The sequence below is a fragment of the Pyxicephalus adspersus genome, chromosome 3 (assembly GCF_032062135.1).
Source record: "Pyxicephalus adspersus chromosome 3, UCB_Pads_2.0, whole genome shotgun sequence".
NCBI lineage: Eukaryota > Metazoa > Chordata > Amphibia > Anura > Pyxicephalidae > Pyxicephalus > Pyxicephalus adspersus.
This window is the reverse complement of record NC_092860.1, coordinates 63,069,850-63,090,717: the sequence shown is the minus strand read 5'-3', so window position 1 is coordinate 63,090,717 and position 20,868 is coordinate 63,069,850. Positions and strand designations below refer to the sequence as shown.

Sequence of the window (20,868 nt, the reverse complement as noted above, 5' to 3'; positions counted from 1 at the left end):
GCTCTTTAATATTGATGTGACAGGGGCTCTTTAATATTGATGTGACAGGTGCTTATTAATACTGATGTGACAGGTGCTCTTTAATATTGATGTGAAAGGTGCTCTTTAATATTGATGTGACAGGTCCTTTTTAATATTGATGTGACAGTGGGCCTGTGTCCGGAAGCGGTGGCGGATGGTAGCTTCCGCTTAAGGCTCTGTAGTGGGACCGAACACCGGGCTATTTAATGACTATTATTAATCACTTTCTTCAATTTCCACTTATACCTGATACGCTGGGCAGTCTCCTGCAGCCATGAGCAAGCGTAAAATCAGGTCTACACCACAGAAACTTACAGAATTTTTTGCTGCAGCGGATCAGACAAGCCAAGATGGCGCTGGTAAGCGTGTCTCCAGACATAACAAGAACGCAGCCACTCTCACTGAACACACTGAATGAGCTGTGTCAATGGGGAAAGAGGGTGGGTCGGACACCACATCTCGCTCTTCTTCTACAAATGCAAGTCCAGCTAAAGCCAAACTGAAACTGTCGATTCCAGATGACACCGAGAATAGGGTAAGCCCAGATATATTTCCCATATCGGAAGAAACAGAAATTACTGATCCTATAGGGACTTTTCCCACCTCTGATTGCCCGGTCTCGGACACTACACTTAAAGAAATGTATGTTTCCTTGTGTAGTTCTCTGCACCAAGATTTTTTAACGCTCTTTCACCAATTTAAGAGCGATGTACATAAAGTAGGTGACAGAGTCGATCATATAGAGCACAAAATGGGGGATTATGCAGATTAAGATTAAGGTTTATTGGTTTCCAATTCTTTTTTTTATTTTATGTTTTATTTACAATGGCTTTTACACTCTACTTCTAGTTAGAAATGAAAAGGAAGCTTTACTCCAATACTTCCATATGAAGATGAGAACAGTATGACAAGCACGTACCTCTCAAGAGGTACAGTATTTGTACAATGTGACTCCATATACTATCTATTAATGCTAAAGGGCTAAACAGTCCCTATAAAAGACATGCTATCTGGGATGAAGCTGAGAGACATAATTCCAACATTTTATGTATTCAAGAGACACATTTCAAAACAAATAACTTACCTTATTTTTCTCATAAGGATTTCCCTTTCTCTCGGCTCCAAATCAGTCTTATTCGAGAATTGATTTGTTTTTGGTTGACAAATTGACTTTACAGCAAGTGACATCTTCATCTATCCACAATATAACTTGGTCCGACCATGCACCTGTGACTATTTGTATTGATGAAAATATTAAGAACTCTAGTTCCTATCTTTGGAGGAATAATATGTCATTATTTGCACATGCCTCCACGAAAGGTGTGATTTTGGACAAGCTAAAAGAATTTTTTCTGTTTAATGAGTTACCGGAAGTAACTCCCTTTCTTTTATAGTGTGCTCATAAAGCCTATGCTAGAGGTATTTTGATCCAACTCTCAGCGGTTGAAAGTAAAAAAAGAAAGCAACATGTAAGTGAGATGCTAGCGAAAATTGGGGCGTTAGAGAGTATTCATAAAAGTAAAATCACAACCTCTATTTCCCAACATCTGTTTAGATATAGACAGGAACTGCGCCTATTGCTTATAGAAAAACAGGAAAGAGCTTTTCAACGTACGAGGACTATTTATTATGCACAAGGTAATAGGGCAAGTAAACTATTAGCTTCTAAAATTAAATCAAAGCGACTGAGATATACGTTACCCTTTCTATTTCATCACAGGTCCAAGGCTCAGTTGTTTAATCCTTTAGATTTGGCTAATGCATTTAGAGATTATTACCAAGAACTGTATAATCCTAAAGAGGATAGACATATCCATCAACCTACTCAAAGTTTAATAGATTCCTTTTTGGATTCGATAGATTTACCTAAACTTTCGGAGGAACAGATTGATATGCTTAATTGGTCGATCTCTCCCTTAGAGATGGAGAAAGTTATCAAAAGTTTACCTGAGCACAAAACCCCAGGATTTGATGGTTTTGCAGCTGAATATTATAAGACTTATAGTTCCTTGCTCTCTCCATATTTATCTGCGGTATATAATCAAGCGATAAGCAAGTGATCAAGCTTAAGGCCATTATAATTACCATCCCAAAAGAGGGGAAAGCCCCATCTTATCCCCATAATTTTAGGCCAATATCGCTGTTAATTACTGACCTTAAAATTTTTGCTAAACTAATTGCGGTACGACTTCAGGAATTGATAGTTTGTTAAAGGTCGTCAAGCTTCTGACACGACCCGACGTAAGATTAATCTGCTTAAAATTGCTGAGACCTCTGGGGAACTGACAATATTTCTCATGCTTGATTCGGAGAAAGCTTTCGATAAAGCGCATTGGGGTTATCTACATGCAGTGCTGCAAAAATTTGGTCTGCATGATACGATTTTGTCAGCCATCATGGCCCTATATACTTACCCCTCGGCTCAAGTATATTTATCGAATATGCTGTCCTCCCCTTTTGTTATAACTAATGGAACTCGCCAAGGCTGTCCTTTATCACCTACTCTTTTTACATTTATTATCTTTTGTGCAAGCTATTAGAGACAACAAAAATATCAAAGGGATACAAATAGGTTATGTTGTGGGGTTATTTGCTGACAATGTGATTCTCACAGACTTCAATAGCAGCTTTATTGCAAGTGATTGGAGTCTTTGGATCTGTCAGCTATTACAAGATTAATGACTCGAAATGTACTATTTTGCAGGTAGGTGTATCTTCAGAATTAAAGGAACAATTATCTAGGGACTTCCCTTTTGGATGGTCAAAGGAGAGTATCCTATACCTAGGTATTCACTTGACTAGTTCCTTGTCTACCATGGTTAATTGTAACTTTACACCATTGATAGATTTGGTACAGAAAGACATTAATGTTCTTTCGAAAGTGGAATTGTCCTGGTTGGGATGTATTACAGCCCTTAAAATGGTAGTCCTCCCAAAAATTCTTTATTTATTTCGAACTATACCTATTATTCTTCCCTCCTCTATCTTAATCTCCTTGCAATCTATAATACAGAAGTTTATTTGGCACAATAGGAAATCCCGCTTATCTCAATCGCTTTTATTTCGGGCGAAAAAAGTGGATGGAATGGGGGTGCCTTATTTAATGGATTATTATTTGGCATCACTGATGGATCATCTGGAGCTCTGCATAAAACCTGAGGTAAAAAAAAGATGGTTGGATATTGAAAAAATGTATATACCAACTGGTAATTATTTGGCTTTTTTAATGGCAAATTCATGTTCAACAATTAGATTGAATCTGCACTTGCCTCCAATAGATGCCATGTTATTTATATGGAAGAAACTTAAAAGTAAAAAATGTATAGATATGGGATCAATACTAATCCCAGTTCCTTTACAACTTTTTGAGCTCCTTATACCAAATTTAAATATACAGTCCTGGTATAAACTGGGCTATCGGTACAATACAGATTTACCGATATTTCATACCTTTCTAAATAAATATAGAATGGTATATAACTCACTTATATACTTCACTTTCAGATAATGTAGTTTCTGCACCCTCAATCTTTTAGAAAAGAAGTCAAAATATCAATCTCTGTAAAGGAGGTATTTCTGTATACTATAATTTAATCCAAAATAAGGGTTCTTGGAAGAGAATTCATATTTTCTCTATTTGGGAGCAAGATTTACAACGCTCTTTTTCGCTTTCCCAATGGAAAACTGCAATCTGCTCTAGTTCTACAGCTTCTAAATGTATCTCTCACTGGGAAAACTACCAAAAAAAATTATGTCGATGGTAAAGAACACCATATAGACTTTCTAAGTTTTTGTCAGAATACTCTCCTGTGTATTGGAGGAAATGTGGTGAATTGGGCACTTATGTACATATGTTTTGGGAATGTAAAAATCTACGTAGTTTTTGGAACTCTATCTTTGTTTTAATATCAACGGTTACAGGATGTCTAACTAGCCCTGATGCGGCATTGGCATTACTTAATTTGGGAATAGACAAATTCCCACGTTTTTACCAAATTGTAGTTACTCATATTTTTATTGCAGCACGACTTTCCATAGTTACTAAATGGAACCACCCTACAACACCTAATATGTCTGAAGTAATGCAGAAGATTCACGCAAATTACTATTATGAACGTACTTTGGCTTATAGTAGATTTCATTCTCACAAAGTTTATGCAAATTGGAAATGTTGGAAAAAATTCCTGCCTTCTATATCTAAATAAAAATATGGTGGTATTATATATATAACATTGTTATTCTGACTATTTCTAATAATGTTAAGCCCTTTATATGCCATTGTATTCTTTTTTTTTTCTTTTCTTCTCTTGTCCCTTTTTTTATCGTTTGTTTACATTGGTGTTTGTTGTATTTTGTTAAAATTCAATAATATTTTAGAAACAAAAAAAAAAAATTTGATGTGACAGGTCGTTTTTAATATTTATGTGACAGGTGCTCTTTAATATTGATGTAACAGGTGCTCTTTAATATTGATGTGAAAGGTGCTCTTTAATATTGATGTGACAGAACCTCTTTAATATTGATGTGACAGGTGCTCTTTAATATTGATGTGACAGGCCCTTTTTAATATTAATGTGACAGGTCCTCTTAATATTGATGTGACAGGTGTAATATTGATGTGACAGGCCCTTTTTAATATTAATGTGACAGGTCCTCTTAATATTGATGTGACAGGTGCTCTTTAATATTGATGTGACAGGTCCTCTTTAATATTAATGTGACAGGTTCTCTTTAATATTAATGTGACAGGTGCTCTTTATTAATGATGTGACAGATGCTCTTTATTATTCATGTGACAGGTGCTCTTTAAAATTGATGTGACAGGTGCTCTTTAAAATTGATGTGACAGGTCCTCTTTAATATTGATGTGACAGGTGCTCATTATTATTGATGTGACAGGTCCTCTTTAATACTGATGTGACAGGTCCTCTTTATTATTGATTTGACAGATGCTCTTTAATATTCATGTGACAGGTGCTCTTTAATATTCATGTGAGAGGCGCTCTTTAATATTCATGTGACAGGTGCTCTTTAATATTCATGTGAGAGGTGCTTTTTAATATTCATGTGACAGGTCCTCTTTAGTATTCATGTGACAGATGCTCTTTAATATTCATGTGACAGGTGCTCTTTATTAGTGTATATATGTATATATATATATTCCTCTCCCCAGTCAATCACAGAGCAGTAGAGGTGATGAATCAGGATACATATCCCCATTGAACCTCTATTGCCCTGGTATCGCCTGAGGTTACAGCTATTTGGAGGCACGTGCCTCCAATTAGCTGTAACCCCAAAGTTCCCACGGTCCGGGAATCCCACAATGCCATTATAATTCATAATGCAATTGTTGGATAACCTGTAAAAAATAAAAAAAAATTAGTTAAAGTAAAAACACACGCTAATAAATTTATTTGATTTTAATTTTTTTAAACATTTTTTTCCCGAATTTTTGCAGTCAAATCCTGTGTTTTTCGGGTCGGGTCTATCCGAATTCAAACAGCCATATTCGGGTCGAATATAAGGACAACCCGAATTCGAACACCAACTCTAGTTACTACACTCCCCAACATATTGTCAGAACTCCCCCATTTTGCAGAGCTGTCTAATTATAAGATAAATCTGCAGAAGTGGGAGGCTCTCAACCTCACCTTGCCAAAGGCTGTTCAACATGCTTTAACACCTAACTTTCCATTTAAATGGGAAACCTCATTTCTCAAATATTTTGGCACTCAGATACCTTACAATTTGATGCAGGTAGTAGAACTTAATTTTATTCAACTGCTCAATGTAATTCAAAAGGACCCTAATAGGTGGCGACAAAGGACAATTACGTGATTCAGGAGATGTAATATCTTAAGCATGAATATCATGCCACGATTGCTATGCTCACTGCCAGTGAAAATCCCTATGTCGGTTTTGTTGAAATTTACATCAAAATTCCTCAGGTTTACTTTGTACCCTGGAACTCCACGGATCCAATTCTGTACCACCAGGCAGTTCATTTAGCCCACCTCATAGACTGGTGCTCCAATAGAACGACAAAACTTTGGGTGCAAATGGAAGACAAAGTTTCTCCAATCCCTATAGACACTCTGCCTTGGGCACCAACATCCTGTACAAACATGATGCTAAAGCACCCTTTAATAGGTTCTACATTGCAGATTGTAATCAAATACTTTACATCACAGAACTCCTCTAAATATACCTCCTCATTGTCACCAGTCCCAGAACACCCAGACTTTCCTTCTGGGCAAACAGACCAAGTTTTTAGACTATGGCAAACCAAAGGATTGTACAGAGCCATACATTTTCTGGCGGATGGTTCATGGGTCCCACTCCCACGATTACAAAGGGAAAAAGGATTACCCACGCCTAACAATTGGCACATGATACAAATGACATACCTCCTCCAATCCCTATCGCCTCCCACGCAGTTTCAGTGGCAGTTACTTCCACTGGAATCAGTATGCCTCAGTGCTAGGCAGTTTCGGGGCACTCTTTGATATTATTACCAAACACTGTTATCCACCTAGACTTCGTCTCCACCTAAATTTGTTTCTAAGTGGGAGGAAGATCTGAACATGTCGTTCACAGAGGAACAAAAAGATACGCTATTGTTCTTTGGTCATAAGGCAGCGATCAGCTACTAACCTGATGGTACAGAATACCCACTAAGCTTGCAACAATTTACCCTCACCTCGATAACAAATGTTTGGGATGTAAATCAGCCCTGGGGATGCTCCTACATATCTTTTGGGACTGCCCTAAGCTATCAAATATTTGGGCAAATGTGGCAGATATTACTTGTAAACTCACGGGTACAAATATTTCTGGTAATGCCAAACTAGGGCTACTCCATGTTTCTAGCATGTCTAAGAAAGGTTATACACACTCTCTGCTGTGCCATTTGCTTAATGAAGCGAAGGCGTGCATACCAGCTTGCTGGAAACAGGACAGTCCTCCAACCATTGGACAATGGTTGCGAAGAGTAAAAGATATTTACTGTATAGAGGAGCTGATGACCATGAAAACTGTGAAAGCTGAAAAATTTACCCAAATTGGGTTCTCCTGGATCCAATACTGCACTACAACAGAGTTTAACACATTGCTACCTCATTCTCAAACTGCAGAATAATGTTCTAAATCAGGGGTGCCCAACACATCGATCAAGATCTACTGGTCGATCGCAAAAGCAACGCAAGTCGATCGCGGTGCCCTGCCTTACCCCTCCCTGCTGTTTACCAGCAGCCCTGCTGTACATCTATACGGATGCTGGGGATGTCTTTTGTCAAACAACACCAGGAACTTTGCATCCTTCACTCCAGGACACTTTCCTATTGAGAAGTGCGTGTAACAGTGGGGAGGGAGGCAGAGAGGGCAGGAGGGCAGTCTGAGGTCAGCAGTGCTGGGTGGCCAAGTCAGTTCAGGCTCGATGTAAGGATTCAATTACCGAGATACCTTTGTACAGATTAGCAGTTCTTTTTCTTGTGCAGCACGTCATTCTCCTATGACAGGTGAACTGTAGATTTCCTGTCACTATAGTCTTGTAGTGCAATGTTCTGCCATTCAATGTCTCATTAGCTTCAGTCACTTCTGTGTCATACTCAGTATATATATATATATATATATATATATATATATATAAATAAATATATCTTTAGCATTTTTATTGTTGGTAGATCATTTTGGCTTGGTCATTTTAAAAGTAGCTCGCAAGCCAAAAAAGTGTGGGAACCCCTGGTCTAAGGAAAGGAATGTGCGATATCCTCAAGTAAAAGGCAAACTAGCAGCAGGGAGTAACAAACAATCAAAAAATGTGACATGCAAAGGCCCAATATGTGAAGAATTCACAACAAGATATTTAGCCTATTAATTATTTCAAGGCCACATCTATATACACTAATGGAGGTTGTAGGTTAAATACTTTGCAATGGTGTTGAAGCAGATGGTTTGTGTGACATTGTATTACTGCTAAACTGCCTTACTCACCTCTCCCCACCTACCCCCCCCCCTCTCTTTTTCTTCTTGCTTTTTACTCACTTTTTCTTCCTCTTCTTTTCTTGATCTGGTATTTTTGTTTTTGAACATACAATGCTCTTTATTTGCACAATATGTATGTACTGAATACTTGTTTTGTTTGTTCACTATGGTTATTGCAATTATTGTTTTGTTTTTCATGACACTGATTGTATCTCAATAAATATTTATATACAAAAAAGAACAAACATCCCACATGTTATAACCTAATATGATCCTATATAACTTTCATCAACATAATACCTGAAAGAGTACTACACATAGATTTTGATGAAAAATTACATTTAAATATAGTACTCCTTCTGTGGTACAGTGTACACAATGTTTAGGTTTAAATTGTCAGCCATTTGGTAAGGTGAATGATATAGAGTTACAAATCCATTTAGATTGAGTACATTTTAGAGATATAAAGGTACCGTTTTGATGTGTCAGTAAAGGTTCCTGGTCGTTTTTAAAATGATTATGTACAGTCTTTCAAGGATTAGTATCCTAGATGTATGGAAATCTGAGGATCTGAAGTAAATAGATTCAAGTGCTTCTGAAACAGAATCTGTTAAATTTGTGAAGTAAATCTTCTAATCATTTTAATCGATTCTGGGGTTGCCAAGTTTTGTTTGCCAAATAGCATTTTACATTTGTTCATGTTTTTAAATGTATTGTAAATCTTTTCAGCAATTTGTTGTTATATCCTTTTAGTAGTAGACAGTCTTTTAATAATTTGGCTTGTTTTTCAAAATCCGTATCAGTTGTGCAGTTTCTCAATACGTAGTAGCTGACTATATGGTATAGTTGTAATACGTGCTTTGGTATGTGAAATTTTAGCGTGTGAAATAGTATTAGTATGTATGTTCACGGAACTAATCTGCCTGTAGTTTTTGGTCTTGGACAATGCGGATTGTTAGAAAGTCAATTGTAAATCATAGTAAATTTAAGATTAAAGTTATTAAATTGTAAAGTTTGGTAGAATTCTTGTAGCATATTGATGTCTCCCATCCAAAGGAAAACAACGTCATTGATGTACCTGTGCCATGACAATATGTGGCAGAGGCACATCATGAGGTCCTTGTTGGTAAATAGTTGTTTTCCCAACCTTGCAAGTAGAGTTTGGCGTAAGTAGGAGCACACATGGCTACGCCCTGGGTTTGTAAAAGCAGTTGATCATCAAAAGTAAGGAGGTTTTGAATTGAAATAAATCTGAGCAAAGATAGAATAAAATGAATATATTGTTCCTTTGGTTGTGGCTTATTTATTAAAAATGATGATATCATATTGATGTCTTCGTCATGAGGTATGCTGGAATATAGTGCCTCTATATCTAGGGCAACTAATAATGTCTTGGATGGTACATCTTCATCTTCAATTCTTTTCAGTAGTTCTATAGTGTCTCTGAGATAAGAGGGCAATCTAACAACCAAAGAATGAAAATAAGTGTCCAATATTTCACTAGCTGTTGATGCCATTAAATTTATACCCAAAAAGATGGGGCGTCCAGAAAGTTTTGAAATACTCTTGTGTACCTTTGGGAGCGCAAAAAAGTCGGTGGGACTGGTTCTTTATTCAATGAAAAATCTTATATTTTGGTGTCAATTATTCCAAAATTATAAAACATTTCAACAATCGATTTAAATTTAGAGCAAAAGAAGTCATAAGTTGTTTTAGAAATGGGACAAGACAATTCAGTATTTTTATTTTTTTCTGGAGTTTAGAAATAGCTTCTTTTTGAGCTTCAGTTAGCTTCAAACCTTTTTGTAACATATTTTAATTTACTAAGAGTTCCATATACAGACCTAGGTAAATATTGAAACCCCTTGTTCCTTCTTTTCTATCTTCATAATTCTTGCAATTTGGAGTAAAATCAATACCCCAGGTAACCCAATGTTAAGTATACTTGTGAGCTATTCAGTGAATTGTCAGCTCCTTGTAATGTGCCTGGGCACACAAACCACAGCCAACTCCAGGAAACCTTTTATCAAGCTTTATTGCATAGTCATAACACAAGCCAAAGGTCATTCACAGAAAGTCACTCAGATAAGCGTGGTACAGATGGATAAGGCAAAGACAGGTCAGGAACAATATGAAGTCAGGACAGGCAGCAGCCAAGCTAGTCAGAAACTATTGAAAGTCAGGGCAGGCAGAGTTCAGGCAGAATCAGATATCAGACCGGGTCCCTATTGGTAATGACACAACAGAAGTTAATACGAACCAACACACATAGAACGCACCCAAGCACACTGTACACACAGAGGCTTATAGCAGGCAATGGTGTTCAGGACAGGTTCTCCTTAAATAGCGGGAGTGCCCAATGACCTTGCGCCACCTGGCCCCATTTGATTGGAGGATAACTGAATCCCCTGGGAATTCAAACTATGTCCCGCGATAGCTTGCACACCTCTTTCCACAGCACCCCTGGGACGTGCTATACCTTGCACGCCCGCACACCGATAAACTTGGGTCCTAACTTGGCTGAGGGTTGGCGAAGGGGATATTGTGGGTAGACACCCGAACCAGGTCCCTGGGTTGGAACTGGGGCTCAGGAGATCTATGGCGATCTACAAAGCTCTTCTGCTGGGCTACTGCCTCTCTATGATTACATTGGACCTGGTTCCAAACAGATCAGGAACGTTCTACCCAATCATTAAGGACAGGAAGATGAGAGGGAAGACCTGACAGAGAGGACACTTTGGACTCCGACCCCCAACACACATAAACGGAGAGATCCTGGTGGAGGAATGCTCTGCGTTGGTATATGCCACCTCCGCAAAGAGGAGATAGTCAGCCCATCTCTCCTGGCAACCAGATACAAAGCTCCGGAGATATTGTTTTAACGATTGGTTGGTCCGTTGGGTCTGGCCATTCGTCTCGGGGTGGAACCCTGACGAGAAGGAGAGCTCAATGCCCAGTTGGACACAGAACTCCCTTCAGAACCTTGAGACAAACTGAACCCCACCGTCTGAAACAATGTTCCCTGGAGCCCCATGAAGGCCAAACACATGAAACAAAAATCAGCCAATTCTTTGGCTGAGGGCAACTTGGGTAGCGTTATGAAATGGGCTTGCTTACTGAAGCGATCTACCACCACCCAGATCACCGTAAACCCTAAGGACCCCGGAAGGTCCGAGATGAAGTCCATGAATATGTGGGTCCATGGAGCAACAGGATTGGGTGAGGAAGCAGAGTGCCAGAGGGAGCAGCACGGGCACAAACTGGGCATGCACTAACATAGGATTCAACATCCACTGACATGTGAGGCCGCCAAACGTGTCTTTTTACTAATTCTGGATAACCTTCAGGCGAAGATGGAGGGGAACATACAGACGCCCTTCAGGATTTGCAGGGGGTAGTCGGTTTGGTGGGGGGCCAAGAGGTTTGTCAGATTCTCTAATAACGGTGGCGTCTGTGGGGCTGACACCACACATTGGGGGGACAAAATAGGGCTAGGGAATGGATCCAGAAGGGAAGCGGCCTATTGGAAACAATGGGACAAGTCATCAGCCTTCATGTTTATTGAACTTGGCTTGTAGGTAGTTCGGAAATTGAACCTTGTGAAAAACAGGGCACAACAGCTTGCTGGGAGGTGAGACATTTAACCCCTTCAATGTACCCCAGGTTTCTATGGTCAGTATAGACCGTTATGGGATGTTCTGCCCCTTCCAGCTAATGCCTCCATTCCTCAAAAGCCCATTTTACTGCCAATAGCTCCCTGTTGCCCACGTCATACATACACTCTGCGGAGAACTTACGGGAGATGAAGGCACAGGGGTCCAATCTCTCTGGTTCCCCAGAGTACTGGGAGAGAACTGCTCCCACGACAATCTCCGAAGCATCCACCTCTTAAATAAATGGGTGAGTGGGCCACCAATATGATGCACCAATATGAGTGTACTGCAGAAAGCCCTTTTCAGCGCTTCCAAGCTTCCAGAGTCCACCTTGAGTAGTCCGCACCTTTCCTAGTGAGGTTCGTCAGAGGGTGGACAATGGATCAGAAGTTCCGAATTAACTTCCTATAAAAATATGAGGTCAGTGGCTTGCAGCAATTCCAGAACTGCTGAGACCTTGGTTGGATCCATGGCCAATCCGTGATGCGACAGAATATACCCTATGAAAGCAACTTTTCCACATTTGCATAGAGGCAGTTTTCTCTGAGCTTCTAGAGGACCTGGTGTACTTGTGTTCTGTGGAGAAGATCAGATAAATAAACCAAAATATCATAAAGGTATACAATCACAAATTTTCCCAGAAATTCTCAGAACACATCATTTACAAATTCCTAGAAGACTGCTGGGGCATTACACAGACCAAAGGGAATTACTAGGTATTCAAAGTGCCCATCCCTGGTGTTAAAGGCAGTCTTCCATTTATCGCCCTTCCTAATGCGGATAAGGTTGTAGGCCCCCTTCGAATCTAGCTTGGTGAAGAATCAGGCCCCATTGACCTGAGAGAAAAGGTCATCCATAAGGGGCAGAGGATACCGATTCTTCACGGCAATCTTTTTTAGGCCCCTGTAATCAATACAAGGTCTTAACCCGCAATCCTTTTTCTCCACGAAAAAGAAGCCAGCACCTGCAGGGGGAGAGGATGGACGGATGAAGCCCTTCTCTAAGTTCTCTTGTATATATTCTTTCTGGGCCTTTATTTCTGACCCGGTGAGGTTGAACAAATGACCCCTAGGGGGAATGATACCCGGGAGTAACTCAATGGGGCAATCATAGGAGTGATGAGGTGGGAGTTTGTCAGCTGACTAGGGGCAGAAGACATCAGTAAACTCTTGGTAAGGCTTAGGCAATTTTTGTAGCTCCTCGAGGGCCAGTACTGGCATTACAGGAGTAAGGCACTTAGCCTGACATTTGGTCCCCCACTGAATGATCTGACCCAACTCCCAATTAATTATAGGGTTATGGGATTTCAACTAAGGGAGGCCTAAAATCAGGGGGGGGGTTTACCATCCTGTTTACAATCAGGCGGATCACTTCCTTATGGGAGACCTAAAAAAAATACAGATATTTAATTCTGGTACCACTTGTTATTTATTTAGGACAAAGGACAGAAAAATGTCTGTATTTCTCTACATATACAAAGTATCTCTACAAATATAAATATTCAATTATGAATCACAGCTCCATTACAAGTGATATAGGCCTTAAAGTAGATAGAGGCAGAGGGCCCTTAGGGAGGTCCTCCGTAAAAAAAAAAATTGGCCGGTTACACACTACATTGCAAGTTATATGCCTCAGAGACCGAAAAGTGGTAGAGGGCCACGAGGGGGAGGAGTAGAAGCAGATAGAGAAGGCTGTGAATGTGCTCTTCCAAACAAGGTGTCAGCATGCCATGCAGCAGTTGCCGACTAATCAATTCATTCTGCAGAGGGGGTTTTAAAGTCATTGCCGATCCAAGCCTTATTCATTTATAATAATAATAGCATGTTCTGCCAGCTGCCAGCTAGTGGGTCCTGGCTTTGCAGGTTGCAGATGTCCCATGTAGAGCTCAGGTATTCCTGCACCATGTCATTGGCAGTGTCACTGTCAATTGCAGCACAACTGGCGGCTTGCTTCCATTGAAAAAAAGCCTGCATAGTTTGGCTTAGACAATCTCTACTGCTGCTGCCACCCATGCTGCTTAAGGTAGTTGTTTGGCTCCCATAGCTGGTGGAACTTCAATGGGGATCCCTGTTGCTGCTGCTGCTGCTGCTGGCAGCTGGAAAGGCTGAGCACAAGTCCCTTACAAGCACTTCTTGGTAGTGCTGTATTTTAGGTCCCCTGTATTGGGGCAAGATGAGTTGTTGTATCTCAGGCTTGTAACGTGGATCAAGTAATGTAGCGATCCAATAGTCGGCAGTCTTTGTTTTTATGTGTTGTATGCGTTGATCTTTGGCTTTGCACTCCTGCATGAAGGCTGTCATGTGGCTCAAAGTTCCCACAGCTGAGGTAATTCTGGACCCACACTCCTGTGGGTCGAATAGCAGAGGGTCATTGTCCTCCTCCTCCTCCGCCTGGTCTTACCATCCACGGAACATGCCTCCTTGTGTTTGGGTGGATGGATGCCATGTACCCTCAATATCCTCCTCTGCCCCTTCCTCCCCTTCTCCCATGCCTGCAATGTCCTCCTCATCCTCTTCCACCTCCTCCTCTTCCTGGATTAGGCACGCATGTCCGAGATGATGTTTGAAACGTCATCTCTTGCTGCAGCATCCGCCTTGTGTCGTCTCTGAGATCCACTATCATCGGTTCCAGCAGGCCTATGATGGGGATGGTGTCACTGACACAGGCCTGATCCCTGCTGATCATCCTGGTCGCCTCTTCAAAAGGTGACAATACAGTGCACAGGTCCTCAATTTGCAGCCACTCTGCAGGGTTGAAGAAAGGTAGTGTAGGTATACGTCTGAAATGAACAGACTCTGCAACGTAATCCACCTCCGCTTTCTGTTGTTCAGCCAGCCGCTGCAGCATGTAAAATGTGGAACATCACAAATATGTGGCCACATCACAAATTAACCGGTGCACTGGCAGGTTGAGATTTCGCTGTAAATCCACCAATCTGGCACTGGCTGTGTATGACCGGCGGAAATGCGGTGACAACTTTCTGGCCTTCAGCAACAGTGGCTAGAGGACTGGGTAATTCCTAAGGAAGTGCTGTACTATCAGGTTCATGACATTAGCTAGGCAAGGTACGTGTGTGAGTTTCCCACAACACAGGGCTGCCAGCAGATTAGCCCCGTTGTCACACACGACCTTGCCTGGCTGGAGTCTGTTGGGTGTTAGCCACACGTGCTCCTGCTCCCGCAGGGCACTTAGAATGGAGTCAAAGGAGGAGGTGAAAGTAGAGGTCGAGGAGGAGATTGCATTGCGATGTGCTCTGGGCGGAGGTGGGTATGCAGGCCTTGCTGCAGCTGCATCTTCCCCTGCTGCCACCAAAGCTACCCAGTGAGTTGTATAGGAAATATATCTTCCCACTCCATGCTCGACCAGCTGTCAGTTGTCAGGTGCACCGTGCCAGAAAGTGCTGCAGGGCCATGGAAACATTGCTCTGCACGTGTTCATGCAAAGCAGGAACGCATTGGCGTCCACCAGCCGGTAAGGGAGGAGCTCCAACACAATCAGCTGTGCAATTGCTGCATTGATTAGCTTTGTTTTGGGGTCATTTGGGCCATTTTTCCTCTTGGGCCAAGACATTTGGCCCACCCCTGCCAAAGCTGCCTCTTCCTCTTTGGCCAGACATTGTACAAATTTTTGTATGGCTTGACACGCTGCAAAATACTTTGGAGCTATTATGCTTCACAAAGTGTAAATTTTTACAGTAAGTGGATTTTTTTATTGGGGGGGGGGTTGACACCAAAAATGCAAGTGCACTGTGTGTGTTGTATGCAGCACTTTCCTTTAGTGGTGACGCTTGCAGTAATATGCAGCACAGTATACAAAGTTTCTACTGCAGTATACACTGCGTCTTTGTGACTGTCTCTCAGTACAAGTGTGATACTGTGCACGCAGTCAGGGATGTAACACACTATCTATCTATCTATCTATCTATCTATCTATCTATCTATCTAACAGTGAAACACTCTTCCTGTCTAAGTACAGTCTGACTAATCTGACTAATAGTGTGAGTGTGACAGTCTAACCAAGAAAAGCACTTTTTTTTACTTTGACAAAGCAAGCAAGCAGCACAGAAAGGTTGTGATGCTAGCAAATTTCTGTCAGGAGTGGTAAATGCAGGCACGCCCTGGCCTTATATAGGCCAATAGCTGCCTGTGTGGCATGCAGTGACAGATAGCCAATCAGCTGCCTGCCACAACAAACATGGAGGAGAGCATCCTTGCTGTTCTGGGCGGGCCCTAGACATTATGGAGGAGGTCCCTAGGCACTGTGGGAGGGCCGAATTCGGGGCTTCGAATCAAACAAAATTCGGGTCGGAATACCGGAATTCGAACAGCCATATTCGGGCCGATCATTAGAAGGACCCGAATTCGAACAACAACACTAGTAATGACACAACAGAAGTTATTAGGAACCAACACACATAGAACGCACTCAAGCACACTGTACACACAGAGGCTTATAGCAGGCAATGATGTTCAGGACAGGTTCTCCTTAAATGGCAAGAGTGCCCAATGACCTTGCGCCACCTGTCACCATTTGATTGAAGGATAAATGAAGCCAATCGGCCCCAGAGAAATTCAAACTGACTATGTCCTACCCCGCGGCGAGGCAGCCAAGTGGTAGCGCGCGCACCTTTTCCCACAGCACCCTTGGGATGTGCTATACCTTGCATGCCCGCAGGAGTGCTGAGAATGAGAACATCACTGTGCTCGTCCATAGGGATGCTGGGGATGCCACGTGGCCGAACAGTCGATTTGGAGACGTTTTGTAACTTTTTTACAATACCATTAAATTTACAAACACATACCATGTGACAACAATTTCAATTAATTAACATTATCTCCTATCAAAATCTATGGGTAGTTTACTTTATCATCATTATGATGATGAATGTTATGTAGGATCATCCTGTTGTGATAGTTTGGGTGTTTAGTAACTAACTGTTTATAACAGTATTGAGTTTGCAAAGAACAGTATGACTTTCTTTTAATTTTTTTGATGCTATTTGATGTAACCTGAGAGTGGGTGTGTTATATAGACCTCCACAATCAGCTCTGCTGCTCCCTGCCTACCTTGTACTGTGAAATAATTGTACCACTTGTACACCAGCAGCAGCAGCATGAGAGCTGTGTCTGTGCTGTGTATGCTGCTGTCATTACCCCCAATGAATAAACCTTCATATCTCCTACACCGATTGTTGTAGAAACTTGAACTTTTCAGGGTACACAGGGGACCCGAGAGCTGCTGCAAAACCTAATTTCAGGCCCCTGAACATAACAAGTTGCCAGATATGGGTTTTCAAACATAGAATCCTCATAACAACCAGGTTTCTTTTCTCATTGAAGGTGACCTAAAGTAAAAATAAAAAAAGACACCTCTACGTGCACAAATTCATGGCATATGCTGCTGTAAATGTCTCCTGCGCATGCTTGTTCTCTGAGCCCAAGCATCCTGGGATTCGTGACGTATGAATCCCAGGAGGCTATGTGCTCAGGGATGCCTCAAATAAAAATGTGCCTACTTACAAATTTTTTAAGGCTGCGTTCAGATTGGCGGTGAGTTTGTGCTGTGGTTACCCCTTCCTTATGCCATGGAAGCCTGTCTGGGGGGGACCCTCAGTACTTCTCACTGCGGCCTGGAGTCATATCTGCAGATGCTGCAGTGCAAGGGACTTAGCGGCTGGTGGGGTGCTTGTAACACATAGCTGGCAACTTACCTTTTCTGAGCCCCATTTTCTCTGGAACAGAGGAATGTTGGCAACTGGAAATGTGGGGGCCAGTAGGAAACCCCTTTTGTCCCCCCCAATTAAAATGTTATATCCATCATATCATTCTACCCTTTCACACATAGCTATCCCCCTACTCTCTATGAAACCCAATTTCTCTGTAAGAAAAGGGAAATGCAAGTGCAAGACTATTGTGGCTAACTCCCCCTAAAATTTCATCACTGGGGTGCTATCACAAGATACAAAAACTATACCTGTCATACCATGCTACCCTGTCACACATAGCTGGCCATATACCTTCTGTAAACCCCATATTCTCAGGAACGGGGAGATGTAGGGACCTGAAGATGTAGTAGTAAGAACATGTACGCCTTGGCTATCTGTCACATTATTTGCATTTCTCTGGAAGTATCCATTGCCGTGTTATTGGGCTACAAAGAGTGATAAAAGGGGCAGAAAATTAGGCTTTATCATTGGGTGATGTTGTGTATCTGGCTTTAGGGCCAAAAAAAAATAGAATTTTTTTACTTGTAAGATTTTGTTAAATTTATTGAATTAACCTATGCAGATCAAAGTCTCACAATATAAAATACGTAATAAATACAGTAAAAGAATTTAAAAATATTTTATATTTACTCAATGACACTTTTTTACATAAGAGCATGTGCTTACCGACAGCTGCTTCTGCCATATAATACAATTAAATTCCTCAATGTATTTTAAATGACAGTAATTGCTGGTAATAGTGCCATTAGGAGCAGTGACAGGGGAAGAAAAGCAGAACACAATTAATCAAGAGTGCCCATCCCTATGGCCCATGGGCCACATCTGGCCCTCTCCCATTCCTTCTCTGCTCATTGTCTTGTGGGAGACATGGCACTGATGTCCTATAAGATAATCCTACCTATTGGATCGTGCTACCAGGAGGTGAGGAGCTTTCTTAGCATGCTCAGTGTTAGCTCCCTGAGAGTGGGCTTGCACTAAAAACCTCAGAAACCTATGTACTGTGACATTTTCCCACCCCTCATTCACCAACAGCATGAGAACTGTGTCTGTGTCCATGCAGCTGCCATTATCCCTATGTTTAAAACTTCATATCTCCCACACTGTTTGTCGTAGACGCGTAAAATTTTCAGCCCCCAAACATAACAAGTTGCCAGATATGGAGTTACAAGCATAAAATCCTAAGAACAATCAGGGATATTTTCACATTAAGGGCAGCTTTTTCAAGACCAGGGTCCCAAAATTGAGTTTGCATGTTAGGGATCCAGGGGGGCCACTTTCATGGTAATGAGAATTAGGGTACTTTTAATCTGCTCTGTGCTGTGGTGCCCCAAATATATAATTGCTCTTTCACAAAATTGCAAGGCTGTGTGGTAAGGTTGTGGTGCGGTTATCTCTTCCTCATGCCATAGAACCCTGCCTAGGGAAAGACGCTCAGTATTGCTAACTGCTGCCTGGAGTCAAATCTGCAGACTCTGGGATGCGAGGGACTGAGCAGCTGGTGGGGTGCTGGTTACACTTACCATCTGTGAACCCCAATTTCTCTGGAACAGAGGGATGTTGGCACTTGGAAATTTGGAAGCCAGTAAGACATCCCTACACATAGCTATCCCCTTACTCTCTAAGAGCCCCAGTTTCTCTGTAAGAGAAGAGAAATGTAACTGCAAGTGGAGGACTCTTGTGGCTAACTCCCCCTAAAATTTTATCCCTATGGCAACTTCACAAGATAAAAAAAACTGTTGATGTCATACCATGCTATCCTGTCACATATAGCTGGTCACTTACCTTTTGTGAATCCCAATTTTCTCTTTAACAGTGGAGAAAGAGAAACGTACAATAAGTGGGGAACTCTTGTGGCTACCCCGTATAAAGTAAAATTTTATAACTACCATACTATGGTGTCCTGTCACATATAAATGTCCACTTATGTTCTTTTTCTCCTGAAAGGGGAGTTGTAGGTATAATAAAATGTACGGTAAGTGGAGAAGTCTTGTGGTTAACTTCCCTAAACTTTTATTGCTGCAGCCCCATCTCAAGATAGGAAAAACTATAGCTATTATACCATACTACCCTGTCACACATCTGTCACACACTTACCTTCTGTAAACCCTAATTTCTCAGGAATGGGGAGATGTAGGGACCTGAAAATGTAGTATCAACATGTGCCCCCTAGCTTTTTGTCACATGAATTGCATTTCAAAATATCCATTGCAGAGAGTTGGGGGTACAAACAACATTAGCAGCCCCCTTTAACTAACAATGCATTGGGTCTGATTTAATAAAGCCCTCCAAGGCTGGAAAGGATACACTTTCCACAGTGAAGCTGGGTGATCCAGCAAACCTGGAATAGATTTCAAAGAAGTAATTTGCTATTTGTTAGCAAGTGTTTTTAACCCTTGACCAGATCCATTTCAGGTTTGCTGGATCACCCAGCTTCACTGATAAAAGAGTATCCTCTCCAGCCTTGGAGAGTTTTAATAAATCAGGCCCTACGAGTGGTGTAGTTTCTGCTCTTTGGTACAGAAATGGTGAGCAGAAAGCAGTATATGACCAGCCAGCACTGTATGTAGCTTTAGTATCTTGCATTAATAAAAATGTTCCGTTAATAAAATGAGCATCAAATGGTGAGTGCAGAAATTCTTAATTTGTCATTTCTTTTATTTGGTACATGCATGTTATGGAAACTGAAACATTTTAATTTCATTTCATTTTAAATTAAAACTATTTTAGTTTTAAACATGCATCTTTAAGGTTTCTTTTCATTGTGGCCCGTGAATTTTATCTCAGTGTCATCAGTGTTCCCCAGATGAAAAAGGGGTTAAGCAACACTGTAACAAGTGCATCCTAAATGCTTCAGAGGGTACTGATCCAGGAACTCCCTTTGCCATAGTTGTTGGGAGTGCCCCTGTATAAAGCATTTTTTGACAGGGGTATATCAAATTGTAGACAAATTGTTTCGGAAGGGGCTTACAGAAAGACCCTTATGAGGCGCTCCTGCTCCTTGCATCTTCTGGTTGTCATAAAGGCCAGACAAAACTGTTTAAAGTCTACAGCTATCTTACAAATGAAAGGTCCACTGGTACATTACTAATGAGCTAATGGCAGCCACATTACAAGACTCCTTGTTGACATTCCCCAAGACATGGTCTCCATGGATACGGCATTAATTAACAAGTGACTTTAATATTGAACATCTACGTGATGTCTATTCCTGGCCCAGCGTAGTGAAGTGGACGAAAGTGTCATTTTCCCTCACCCTCCTTTCACTTATAACCCCCAGCCTTTGTCTTTGTACATCTGTTTTTTTCTACATTGGATTTTACCTACCTCATCTTAGTCCTTATGTACCACTGTTGTTGGACTTATTAACCACCTGAGCGTTACACTGAGGTCTAGATCTCTGTACCAAAAGTGTTCCACTGTTTTTCATGAAATTTTTTTTTTAAATTGTAGACCTGTAACTTACAGAAATATGTCCGAACAAGGGTC

At 41.2% G+C, this 20,868-nt stretch overlaps 1 protein-coding gene and 1 long non-coding RNA gene across 5 annotated transcripts in view; both read left to right on the top strand.

Annotated features, from left to right (window-relative positions):
* Nucleotides 1-1,483, top strand: part of LOC140326386 (uncharacterized) — a 7,807-nt gene extending 6,324 nt beyond the window's left edge. Inside the window, exon 2 of the long non-coding RNA XR_011919857.1 lies at nucleotides 284-1,483. This is a non-coding gene — a long non-coding RNA (uncharacterized lncRNA). The remainder of the gene's footprint in view (nucleotides 1-283) is intronic.
* LOC140326389 (PML-RARA-regulated adapter molecule 1-like) overlaps nucleotides 1-20,868 on the top strand; it is a 308,253-nt gene that overhangs the window by 181,246 nt on the left and 106,139 nt on the right. The window lies entirely within an intron of this gene.